This window comes from Anastrepha obliqua, chromosome 4 (genome assembly GCF_027943255.1).
Source record: "Anastrepha obliqua isolate idAnaObli1 chromosome 4, idAnaObli1_1.0, whole genome shotgun sequence".
Classification (NCBI taxonomy): Eukaryota; Metazoa; Arthropoda; class Insecta; order Diptera; family Tephritidae; genus Anastrepha; species Anastrepha obliqua.
Window position 1 is genome coordinate 3,880,874 of NC_072895.1, and position 14,068 is coordinate 3,894,941.

Consider the following 14,068-nt stretch of genomic DNA (forward strand, 5'->3'; position numbering starts at 1 on the left):
TAACCTTGCATTACCATTTCGAAATATGGCCATTGTTTTCACCCCTCTCAGTGAAGTGCATGTTTGCGATTATCATAGCTCTATTTTTATTTTGGCATTTTTTATTTGACGAGTATTTCATAATTAAAAAAATTATCCGCGATCGAACTTTTCACCAAAACCTAAAAAATATCCGACTAATGCATATAAGTATTTACTTTCAGCAACTGCAATTAGGTTTAGTAAATGGAAAGAACAAAGAAAAATAATTTTGGTGCGTCAACAAAAAATGTGAATGTGCAAAAGCAAGCAAATGCGGAATTTATTTGTTGAAAAACTCTGACGTAATGCACACATGCAGAAACACATTACGAATTAAATGCAAATGACAAAAATTATAGGTATAAAAAAATTCAAATAAGCAAACCCATTAAAGTGTAAACATTCAACAGTAACGGATATGCCCAAATGTGCAACGAAAATATGCTGAGTACTTAAAAATTGCATACTTGACATTCAAAAATTGAATGCCAAATAACAAAAAAATAATTTTAAAAAAAGAGGTGGAAAGAGGGAAAAAGAATCAAATACCGATAGGAAAATAAAGATAGGCTCTTGCAAAAAAACAACAGCATAAAGCTTAGCAAGCTTTTACGGCTGCGTTGCATGTGTATGTATGCATTTATATTAAAAATTGTGGCACAATGCCATTCTAAAAGACTATATGTGGCATTATTAATGGCAATCAAATTTTGTTTATCATTTCAGAAGCGCGGAAACATAAAATCGCGGCAACAATAAAATCCGGCACCACTGATGGGCAAGGGCAAGTTTAGTCCGGTGAAGCGGCTCGACGAACACCAAACTCGCTATTCTAATGCTTACGTCACTAATGATAGCAGAAACAACAGTCAGTCAAGCGAAAGTGCCATTGCACACAATTTAACAGAAATGATTCGAGGCGCAGTATAAAGAAACAAGAACAGAGATGAAAAAGGTGTCGACGAATACATTAATTTTTCGCTTTGCCCTTTACTACACACCCCAATGCACCGCACCAAACCTTTTCGCGCTGACGCAAAGTCGCGTAGGTGACAAAAATGAAATTGAAAGTATTTCAACATAACACTTTGCCCCTCACTCCTTTCGACGTTAAGGTGACTTTAAGAACTTTTGAGGCATAAAGTTGCCGACACGTAAAAGAAAAAAAGCAAGCAACCACTTGACAAACAGCGAACAGAGAATCAGTTACAATGCCAACCGACAACAGCAGGCCAATATAAGAACAAATAATGACAAAGTTGAATTACATGCGCCGCGAAAAAGAAGAGTTAGGATAGAGGCAAACAATGCGGAAAATATAAATTGCGTTGAAATAAACCTCGGTTCAAAGTAAAAGGACTTATCTTAGATTTCAAGCAATACCAGGAAAATAATAATGGAAAAATAGCAGTTATTTTTTAACTCCTTCTAAATTAACTTTGCAGCAAAATTAATTTTGCCTGCTTCAGGTCAGTAAAAATCATTTCGTCAGGCGACATTCAAACTTTAAACTTCGATTCATTTCTAGTTTAAGTTTACATACAAATATTCATCGGTATCGATAAATAAGAATTATATCTATGCTAGATGTGCTACAACAACGTGACAACGCCTTTATGAAGAAGCTTAGCCAATTTTTCATTTCGAAAGAAAAATAAAACTTCAAATAAGAATTCAAACACAAGAAAGAGCAAATAAAAATGGCAAAAAAGAAAATATTTTAGAAGGATGAAAACAAGATTGGCGTTGCTAAGTGAAATTTTTTTGAAATTTAGGTGAAGGCGAAGGCACACATTACAGCTACATATGCAGATATATGCACATCCAAGTGCAGAGAAAGGTGAAACGAGCAAAGTTGTTAAAATAAATGAATGCCAAAAGAAGAGAAAATAATCAAAAAGTTTAAAGGCATCTAAAGGACGGCGGATACGTTGAGGAGGAGCAAACAGACTTAGATGCCGACTGCAGAGGCGTAAATTGAACAGTCACTCCCATTTGTTAAAAAAAAGGAAAATAAGAACAACTAATCAAATAGCTCACGCGACAGTGTGATACAGACAGCAAAACCATACGGCCAATAGATAAAAATAAAAATAAAACATCTTTAGCCATGTGCTACGCGCGTTATGTATGATGGACTTGGCACAGCATTTAAATGTAACAGAAATTATTGAACCTATGTATATATAAAACATGCTTCGAAAGCCATTTTGAACTGAAAGTCTCTGTATTGAAGAAACGTGCGTGCTTTAAAACAGGAACAGGTACCGTCGTCACACAAATAATTCAGATGTGAACCGTGTCAACCAACCTCCCCACCATCATAATTAACTCGTCCAACAGCCCACACACTCCGAAGCACAATTTCGAACAACTAATTTCGGCACACACACTCACACTAAACTGAATTGTGCAGGAGTGACAGAAATGTGGAGAAAAAGGCGAACGCCGCCGTACAGGTAGCTAAGAAGTTGAACGAACACAGAGTCGCATTTGTAAAATGTGCACGGGGAAACAAAAAAATAGGTAGAGAGAATAGCACACCGACCTTCTCTCCAACCCACCCAATCTAGTCGCTATCAACAAATCAGCAGACGCATAGAAACGGAAAAACGTGGGCGTTGGAGGAGAATGTGAACGCGGACGTGTGCTGAAACATGGAGCAGGAAAGTGGCAATTCGTCGACTTTGTCTGCCTTTCTGTTTGGAGATCTGCGAATTCCATGAAAAATAGTAATCCCATTACGAGTTCAAAAAGCACTTTGACAGAAAACTCACAAGGTTCAGACAGAAAAAGATTAAAGGAGCCATTTCCAAGAAATATCAAGTAACAAAAGCAAATAAATACAAAGTGTAAATAAAATTTAAGGCCATTACTTAAGTAGACAAAAAAACGTGATTTCATTCAAGGACGACTGAATACAACAAATTAAAATATTATTAATTAAGAATGCTTAGCAATGAATACAGTAAAAGAAGTGTAAATTTGTAACAGAATACTTAAATTTAACGCAAGAACTGAAACTCAATTTTAACATTAATTATTAAAATTATTTTAATATTTTAAAAATGCCACTACTTGGACATCGCAATTGAGAACTTTTCCCACACGATGAAGAGCTAGGCGCTTTTATTAATCATCATTCGATTAAGCTTTTTAAATATATTTTGCTATTGTCTATTTTTGCAGCATTTAGTACAGTTGTGTCTCCATAGCGACAGAAATTCGCATTGCAGCACAATTATCACCAATACCAATAGAAACTGCCGTACACATCGTAATGGAATGCATTTCATATGTAGTTTATAACCAAAGGCAAAAGCAAAGAAAAAAAGTTACAAGCAGTTGGAGAAAATAATTTTGAATAAAATATTTATTAATAGAATGAAAGAGAATGGCAGTGTTTTAGAAATGTTTTGAGAAATAGAACATAATAGCTTGTGAATTTTAAAGCGTGTACGAGTAGAGCAATGAAGTGGCGGTTAGTACTCGTAAGTTAACAAAATGTAAAAAATGTCTACATAATAAAATATAGTGTAAATATTTCTGAATAATACAAGTAAAATAATGCAAATAAATTTGTTTAATAATTTAGCAAAACTAGTAGAAGCAATACAAAGTTGTAACCATTTCCCGCCAAATGTTTTCGGTGAGCCATATCTCGCTATGTCTCCAGTAGTATACTCATATACTACGGCGGTTTGCTGATTTTGAAAATGTGTGTTTGGTGTGTTCAATATCCAATGGGTCCACTAAAGCCAGGTTAAAAGTCGAAACAGACAGCCGAAAAAATGTGTACGATTTGTGAACCCAAAACAGTTATCGAATACAAAAGCAAAGCGGTGGCAAGGGCTCCAACAATTCCGTTCAGGAATTATGTACTTCGAAAATGTAGTAGCCTACGCTATGGTAGGCCAATCGTCAGCGCTTACTCCATTGCTCAGGAACTAAATATTAACCGCTGTGAAGCGGTCCAAACGAACGCCAAGCCCCAATCGCGTTTAGAATATTGTATACTCAACATATATCCGTCTCTCTCTCTCTCTCTCTGTCACACACTATGAGCTGCTCTCATTAGGCCAAACATTCAAATTCGGAGTTCTACTGTCACCAACAACTACACAGACTGGAGGAAGCGATCGCCCAGAAGCAAACGGGATTGACGAATAAGAAGAGTGTAGTGTTCCAACAAGACAACACCAGACCGCGAACATTTTGAACAACGCACCAACAACTTTGGCGTATAGTCCCGTTATCACCTTTTCTAGCATTCTTGAGAGGTCAGGACCGTTGAAGTGAGCTAGTCAAGTTTTTTTACCAATAGGTGTGACGAGGAGTTAATGAACCGCTACAACAACAACACGAGTTATGAGATTACCTTCAAAAGGGCCCAAAATTATCGATCAAAATGGCGCTTATTAAATTGATCGTCGAAATAAATCTAAAAAACTCAACACACTTTACTCGGCTTAATAAATAATATAACATTACATAATTAATATTTATGATAGGAACACACAAATTGGAAAATAGGCATAGACGAAAAACTCAAAAGCACAAATAAGACGCTCCTCCTCCGGTTTAAAAAAATCGTTCAAAAATGGAATTGACGACGAAAACATAGTTCACAACTAATATTGCACTACATTTTGCAAGCCCTGAATACTTAAAGCCGCCCCCTTGGTATCTACACATCGATTAACATGTCGGAAGATAAAAATATTGTAGACATGTCGCCGAAGTGCAGGAGTGGCTAGAATAAATAGTTGATTAGCTGATTGCTTGATGTGACTATCCATTGTGGGATAAACAAATGAAAAGAAACAAACAAAGAATTGCAGATTATAAAAAAAATACAAAAGAGCAAATATCAATTAAAATATTTATCCATTTATTTGTTGATGTTTTGTGATTCAGATTTTGGGATTTAGATTTATATAAGATTACATTACTATTTTTTTTATTTTATTAATTATTATTAATTATTTATTCGACCAATTTTAAAATCTATCAGACTGTTATTTTTAAAGTTGTACAACTTCAATACGAAACTTTGTTATTTTCCATTTTGACCTGGTATTAGGTCGATAGGTAATGAAATGATTGAAGTACCACTCTGGCACTCCACAAGTAACACTAAAGCGCGGTTTTGAAACAATTGTGAGACCTCCAACAGGGAGATATCTACAGCCAGCCAGAGATGGGATTTAGGTTGGCACCCAGTGACCTTAATCGTTTTGCTGCCAAACCAAGACATTTGAGAAAGTGCTCAACAGTCTCCTTCTCTGAAAGGTCCCCACATCATCTGCAGTGGGGGTTAAATGGTAAATCTGGCTTTTCCGCATGTGTTCCGATCGTCCAATGACCGGCAAATAAAGCTACGAGTGTGGAAACTGAATGGCGTGGAGTCCCCATGACTTTCTGTACTGGGGCCAAGGGGTTTTCGAAATAGCACATGAAGAAAAGGAGCTCTGTTAGAGCTCCACCGGGCATTAGTTTAATTTAGTTTAGCAAACGCTTAGAAAAAACTACAAATCTTCATTAGAAAAACTGAGAATTTCTACACTAGTACATCTCCTTTTCTATCTTGTGCTTTATTTTTGTATGGACAGAATGTAATTGATCGCGCATTGTACCGGAACCCACCCTCTCATTATATTAAGTTGGAATGAGTAATATTCGCTTACTTTTTTTAAATTATTTTCTACTAAAAAAAACAACAAACCAGTGTCACAATAAAGTGAACTTATCATAAAGTGAACTATTATCAATTTTTTTTACAGATATCCATATGCACATTAATCTCAATGTCGACCTTTCATTCATATCATTTCATTCTTTGAATGGCAGATGCGTAAAAACATGTTCTCCAATAAAAAAATTGTATGTAAATATAGTATGTTACTTTTTTATTACCTCTACCAACCTGTGTATAGTAGTTCGCAGTATGCGTTTTTCTCCAATTCTTTAGAGTTCCTAATCTAAAAGATTCAACGGCTGACACACGTCGAATGAGGGATATACTATATGTATGTATGTAGCCAGCTATACACCGATCCGCCACAAAAGAGAAGATTCGGCGGCACAAAACTGCGAGACACTGTAGCCGACTTAGCGACTACCGACGCGTTTAAACAATTAACAAGTTTTCACGTCTTTTCACCAATAGTTGTTTTCTGATGCCTGGTAGCTGATTTTTTTCTCTGTTGCTTTTTTAAATCAATTGTTTGTTGCACTTCAAATGTGAAAAAATTCGCACTGCAACAAAATTGGGTATGTGAGCGTGTGACTCTTTTTTTTACAGAAGTTGCTTGGTAATAATGACTTTTTCTTTATAATTTGCTTATTTGCGTTCACACAACACTGACAAGAAACATGCTAACACGCTTCTCACCGCAACTTAACTACCAACACGCCAATTGGCCAAATTGAAGTTAAGCATCAAAAGCAAACGAACCGAAACTCGGCAACAGAGCAACGAAATGTGGTTGTGAGTAGCAACGAGATGCCGAATGAGCGCCATAACCAAAACTAAACTAGCGAGTTAGAGAGAGAATTTTACCAGCAACGATTATGCGCCGTTTGGGCTATACTCGCTGGGACGAGATATGAGCTCGTGCTGGTACTGGCGAGACAAAATCAAATCAGCAAGAATATATAATACAGGCCGATTGAGTGTGGCGTGGGGAATGTGCGCCAAAGGGGACGATTATTTTGCAGCTTTGGCGTCGCCGACGACGGCAGCGGCGACGACGACATACATATACACTGAACGGCACCAGCGCGGCTACCACTTATAATGCAGCATATATCCAGAATATGCTGCTGCTGCTGCTATTCATAGCTGCACGCCAACCAATGCTAGCTGGACCACGCTGCTTAATATTGACAACATCCAAGAGCATAAATAAAGTAGCTTGTACAGAGTGTGGAGGCAGAAAAATGCAGCGAAAAATCAAAAAACCAAAAGTACCGACTGCAATGAGTAAGGCAAGTTGGTGCCCGATTAGGAATCGAGTGCATGATGATTGTATTTTTTCGTAGCATTGGCATTCAGTGAATACGTACATACGTACGTTCATGCGTATAACTCGATTTTCGAGTTCCTACGCAATGGCGTGGCATTAACACAGCACAGCTACGAGTTGCTATGGGCTTCCAACGGCTGATAAATTGCAGCAAAAAAAACTGCAATTGAAAATGGAGCGAGCGAATAGTGTTGTTGCTACTGTAATCATTATATGGTGAGAGATTTTTCGCAAATTTGCTGCGTCATCTTCACCAACTAAGTATTAAAGCCAAGACCAGTAATAAAAAAATGTTTTATGCTTGCAACTATAGAAAATCTAACAATTACCTATCCAACTATGTACTTCATTGCGACTTCTAATCACTTCCATTAAGATGTGCTTTGCTATAACAATTTCTAGTTAACTGTTAATTTGATGAAAATATGAGAAAATTGAAGTTATCCGTATACCAACTGATCTCACAATTTACTGCAAAACCCTAATAAGCAGGGCAGCCTGTAGTGCGTGCGCAGGAACTTGGCTTGAAACAGGAAGCTCCGGCTGATATGGGGAAGAACTTGATTACACGATTTTTATTACAAGAGCGTAAATTTTCGTAGGCCGGTTGAGAATTGCATACTTGCGTACTAGAACAATTATATGTATATTTAAAAAGGTTTTTCATATTAGCTATTTAATAAATTTTTCATTTCATCGTCTAATTGTCTTTGAACCAGAATAATGTACTTTTGTGTCCCTTCAACTTATTTGGCTTTAGCAGTTTTTGTTTTAAATCAATATATTTCTTTCATAGAATATTTATTTAATGTTTGACAGGTAAAAGACGCCCAGTCAATTTGTGTTGCTTTCTCACAAAAATGTGCCGCGCGAACTTAATGTTTATGCTGTCATTCGTTATCCCGTGTTTCATATTTAATTTATTTCTTTGGGTTTTTTTTGTTTTTTGGAAAAAAGGTGTATATCAATAACTCAAAAACAATGCATTAATTTAAAGACGTGATTTGCTTTGCCGTAGATTGAACTGGGATGGCTTTTTAACAATATTACATGGAACCGACGAATGGCTGCCAGTACTTATCCAAAATGTAGTTTTAAAAATTTCGTAAAAGAACTAGCGTCACGAGGTGGCCATTTATTGAACATTAGAGTTTAACATATAACTTCCATGTCTACACTTTTAATTACCATAAAAATAAAAATTCAAAATAAAACTACGTATTCTTTTACAAATTTCAAAATAACGACACGCACGATTTGCAGCATGTAAAGGTGTGTCCCACATCAAACCCATAATCGGCTCTCAACAAATATGACGGGATCAGTTGATTCGCTGACGTGACAAGGGATGCTGTTATCAGTTTGTTCACAACAGAGGTCGGTAAAAGCTGAGATTGTGTTGGTCATCTACATAAAAATCAACTCAGGCACTGCTTATGTTACTTCGTTGCCATCTGAACCGCGGCTGATTGGAAGAGGGTAAAAATACTTGCCCAATGAGCGGGCACAATTGTGCTGTCGAGTTCCCTATTACATATCAGCGTCAAAATTGCTCTCACCACTTTACTTCAGAATCTATCATTCTTTGACCACACATAGTGTATTTTATGTATTCAAATTTAACAACACTTCCAGGGCATGAGAAAAAAGAATTCTTATTTTTATATTCCACAAGAGAAATTATAAAAATATATTCAATACAAATTCTTTGAAAAACATTCACGTTAACCACACAAATAAACTCAGTTGTAAATAAATAATTAATATATTACAAAGATGAACGATGAACCCCTGCAAAAGTTCCACGAACTACATGCATGTCTATTTTCCAACAAATATTCGAGTGTACAAACACTTTCGTATAGATATGGATATTTAAGCATGCGGAATGCTGACAAAACGATGTCGAACGGCAATTCATCCTACGCAATCGTATTTATAGGTTAAGGGAAATTTATATACCTGGCTGACTACAAAAAGGCAAAATATACATTTATGTATGTATGTATGTGCATAAGCGCAAATAGATAGATGCTTGTGGGCAAATTAAATGAATTAATTTAAATTTCAATTGTCATTTGCACGAAAGCGGCCGCTTTAAAGCCACTTAAGCACTGTACAGACATATTCATGTGCATATGTATTTAGCTTCTTTAGGGCACACGTCTACCGAGGTCAATGCGACACACTCGACACTCTACTAAACACATACTCGTACATATAGTCGGAAATAAATCAGAAACCCCATATACTATAAGTTGAGAGAATGAAACTGATTGACATTTCACAAAATGAGAAAACAACTCATAACAGTGTTTGCACAAACAATAGTAAACTATTTGAGTAAACACACACACACACATGAAGGCTTATTAAGTCATAAATATGAACATACAAACATTAATACGTATGCACATATGAACGCCAGGCCAGGAGCAATAAAAAAAAAGAAACAAAATTTAATTGAAAAACTAACTGCGATGATTAAGAAATAGAAAACGAAAACTTGAAACGACAGAATGAAATCGGAAAATGTGGAAAACCAACATTCACTCAATGCATGCAAACACAATTGAAAAATCGTTGAAGTGCAACAGTGGGGGCAGTGGGCGTTTATAGCGCCAATAGCTAATCGAAAAATCTATTCAAAGAGGTTAGTTAAGAGCTGTAATGGCTGATTGGTTACATTTGACAGCGTGTTCGCTCATAACCATTCATGCCCAAGTTTTGGAAAGTTATTGCGGAAATTAAAAATAACCGAACATAAATATTTTGAATTTTTCTTTTAACTCAAAACTGTATTCTCAGAAATGTCGACAAACTGTTAATGAATAAATGCTAACAATTAAAATGTTAACGAATATTGATTTTTTTTTAATCTTGACAGCTTTTGTTGTAGCAGTGACTTTGTCTTGTCAGTGCAGCGTAATCACCGGTCGTCTTCGTCTAGCTCATCTAATGGTAGGCCCAGGAAACTTGCCAATTCGACAGGTTGGGTCCAGAGGGAGTGGGGTGTTAGATGAGTGGGTTTAATGGGGCATGTGAAAAGGTGGTTAGCGTCGTGCGGGGTGCCTTCACATGCCGGACATATGTGACAGCTTCGATAACTTCAGTGTATTTTTGTATCTTAAAGCAGACTCGTAAATAGTGTATAAATCGTATTTACCTACTAAGTAATTAAGTATATTAATAATAATAATAACAATAATAACAATAATACACAACGTTATCGCTCGAAATGCGCGATGTACTAAAAATACGTTCTCCAAGACTTTTACTGTTTGTTCTAATGAAAAAGAATGTTACAGGATTTCCAAAACTATTTATTTTCCTCAAACTTTAATAAATTATTTTAATTAATAAATTATTGCGGATTATTCCGTTCTTCGTGATAAGAAAGAGTTTTTGTTCGCGGATTATTCCGTCGAAAGGGTTAAGGGCATTATTTAGGTAATTTCCGATTCATTTTATTATATGACTGATTTGCAAAACTTAACCGTTTTGGAGATATTACTTTTTTATCTACTTGTGCGCCCACTTTTTTCACAAATTAGTTCAAGAGTCCGACTTTTCTGTTTTTAGTTAAAGGCTATGTCAAAAATCATCAATGCAATTTTAACCAAAATACTGCTTTATAAAGTTTTGAACTTACAATTTTTCATTAAGTGTTCACTACTTCACATCAATAAGAAAAAATAAAATGGTACGAAAACTATTCTGCAAATCAAATCTGTTCATATTCCACCTGCGCGGACGTCTCACTTTACAAGTTTTTATACATACATATGTGGCTTGGGTGTTGAGCCCTGCTCCTCCTCCAGTTTTAAGCCGCCTCCGAACGGCAGATAGTTTTTTCTGGAGAGTTTTTTCATGGCAGAAATACACTCGAGGGGCAGATTATTAGACCGCTATTAGAAAACTTGCGGATGTTTCATACCCAGGACTTCAAGCCAAGGCACTACCAAATAGTAGTCACGCACCAATCCACTTGGCTACGTCGGCGGCCACGAAAAGATAGATATGTATGTATAAAAGAAAATCAGAGCTAAAAATAATAAATCCTACATGCAACTAAATGTTTTGTAGAACATATAAAAAATTACTTGGTTTATTTTCTCAATACTTGCAATAATTTTTCAATATTTTCCACAAACCTACAAAAAAACATTCACGAAAAAAAGGATGTGAATCCTTAATAAGAAAATAATGTTCTCTGTCATATCGCAGCTCTTTTTTTCATTACACGGCATTAGCAAAGTGCAAAAGACTCAAAAATAGTATCAAAGAGTTAGCTGAATAAGCAGAAACAATCGCCGATGTTATCACGTTAGTACCGCCAGTAACAGACGGAACTCCCGCATCAACGCCCACACAAACGCCTGAAAGCTTACTAGTTGAAGCGAAGTTTAGCTATGTATAAAAAAACATAGCCTACATTTAGCCGTTAAAGTGTGATGCGTTTTGCAATGTTACATAAATAAAAGCAAGCCAGCAAACTAAGGCAAGCACAACGTAGCAGGTCAGCAACGTCGTCCACCTAATGTCCTTCATATATGTATACACACATACATCAACTTACATATATGAAACAATTGACCAATTTGTTTACATAGGGCTGACATAAATTCGATATCGAAACCATAACCCACCAAGCATTGACCCTTGTACGCAATGAGTCATGTGTCGCCAGTTAAGGAAAAAAAGTTATACAATCCCCATTCGATGGGGCTACTTAAATCAAATTTTCAGATCTTATAATTATTGAGTTGTGCTAAAATGTGCATTAAACGAATTGGCTCATAGCTCAATAGCCTTTTACGCTCTTGAAAAAGTTGAATTTTTCACAATAAAAGACTGAAGTAAATCCTTTAACATGTTTTACTCTTACGTTTGTTTCTTCCGTTATGTTAATTTAAGATAGAACGATCTACCTACTGGTTATTTTATTATCAAAACAATTATTTGTTCGGTATCCCATATGTATCTATTTGGCTTAGTGTATACGAGACCATCTTGTTGCTATTTGATATGTTATCGACTCACAATGGAGAGAATAATACGGTGGCGCCGATCGTGGTACTGCTACTTCGCTCTCAGCGAATTTGACAAAATCGCTGTGTCTGTGACGTCGCACTTGTACAATTTATTCAAGTGTTGTTTGTGTAATTTCTTCTCCGTCTTATATTCTTGTACATATTTTCACATCTCTCTCATGCAACTGCACCGATGTGACGACACGCACTCTCTGATGGGCGCAATTTTGTTTGGCGAATTCGCATAAAAATTAAACACACACATTATGTAAATATTTGCAAGATTTGTTACTTTTTCTTTGATTTTCGTTGGGCACTAATATTAGTGGTCAACTTAGAGAATTGCCTGGTTTTTTAGCTCTAGTTGAGATAGAAAAAATTAACAGTTCACTAACTAGCTACTTTTCGTTTGTTAATTCTTTGCCATGTTTAACTAACTAATGAGTAGTTGAGATAAAATTGAATTTCAAGGTAAAATTTAATAATTTAAGGTGAAACATCTACGAGAATATGTGCATATATAGATACATATGTACATATGTTTACGCAATAAATAGTGTTTATAAATGCAACACCAGATCAATGTCACGTTCCATTCCGTATGAGTAATGTGCCTGAGTGATTCATTTTCTAATGAAATTCATACGTTCGATCTTGGGCCTACGGATGTGAACACTGAAATCCGGACCGGATAATCCGCAAACTTTTTCTGAGTATTGCCATTTCTCAACCGTTTTATATTTTATTTTCTCCTGGTGTCCCAATTTGCCTAAACATTTAACTCGCTGTGATATAGGTATGTACATATGTTCTAAAATGGGATCGAGTAAGCTCAATCACCATGGGCTTGTTCAACATTTTGTAAACACAAAGAAATCTCCAGCAACAATTTAATTACAACATTTTAATTGCTGCTCGAAACGTGCATTCGGTAAGGAGAAGGGCGCATAACACATTTCATTGTCATACGCATACACCCGCAACAAACAGTTGATATGGCAGCAACAGCAGCAACTACATGCATATTATTTAGTATGTTTAATGAGTGACAAGTGCAGTTAGCTTGACGCTCAACAAACTCAATGGGTTGAAACGTATGACACAACTACAACAGCAGTAACATTGATTTAAAGGACAAGGTCTCCGTCGGAAGACATAAACGGCAATACAGCCCCTACTGACAAACTACGAGTGGTAATTTCACCAGTAATACTACTGGCATAAAGTATATCAAGAAGGTGGGGAAATACGCATGTTAATCCACCAGTTAATATGCGCATTGATGTATGTATATGCATTTATATGTGTAAGGTACAGCAGTTAACATATGCGCACTTGTTAAATAGCAACAGGAAAATTCACACGACAAAAGAACAAAGCGAAAACAATTTTGTGCAAAAAAAAAAGACATTTTCAGAAAAGAGGCATACATACCACACCTACTTATTCATACATATACATACATATGTATGGAGTGATTATAATTCAAACCGTTTGCGTATAATTGCACATACGCAAGCAAGCAGTCGTTTTATGATAGTAACTCCGATTTAAGATTTTAACAGCTAAGAATCTACTTAACCTTACATTTTGGGCAAAAAATATTCCCGACGAATAAGAGGATCTGGGTGAGCACTCTAACCTTGGGCTATTTAGAGAGTTGTAACACTTTTATAGGTGTCACATGCCACATAATTTTAATGGGATCAACAGTCGCTCTATAATGTGTAAGCAGGCAGGCACATAAGATGTAAGGCACAAAAACTAAAACAAAAACGATAGTGAGAGTAAGAGTGAATATAACCTCATTTTTAGTTTTACCTTGTTGCTAATGTTGCACATCAGCAAAGAACGTATACAGAATAAGAATATGCAATTTAAGAGGACACAAATATATTTGCACAAAGAAAAACATACTTAAATCAAGCCAAAAATTTCTGAAACCATAGACAAAAATCATAATAACGTAACCTTCCAGGTGAGCAT

At 36.0% G+C, this 14,068-nt stretch overlaps 1 protein-coding gene across 5 annotated transcripts in view; it reads right to left on the reverse strand.

The window, feature by feature from the left end:
- LOC129245676 (14-3-3 protein zeta) overlaps positions 1-14,068 on the reverse strand; it is a 60,928-nt gene that overhangs the window by 26,540 nt on the left and 20,320 nt on the right. The window contains exon 1 of one of the 5 annotated variants that reach the window (XM_054884001.1): positions 5,948-6,410. The exons of 3 other annotated variants lie outside the window; for them this stretch is intronic. The gene's annotated coding sequence lies outside the window, so the exon portion shown is untranslated. Of the gene's footprint in view, positions 1-5,937; positions 6,411-14,068 lie in introns of those variants that run through there. One more of the 5 variants, XM_054884002.1, reaches the window with a different exon arrangement.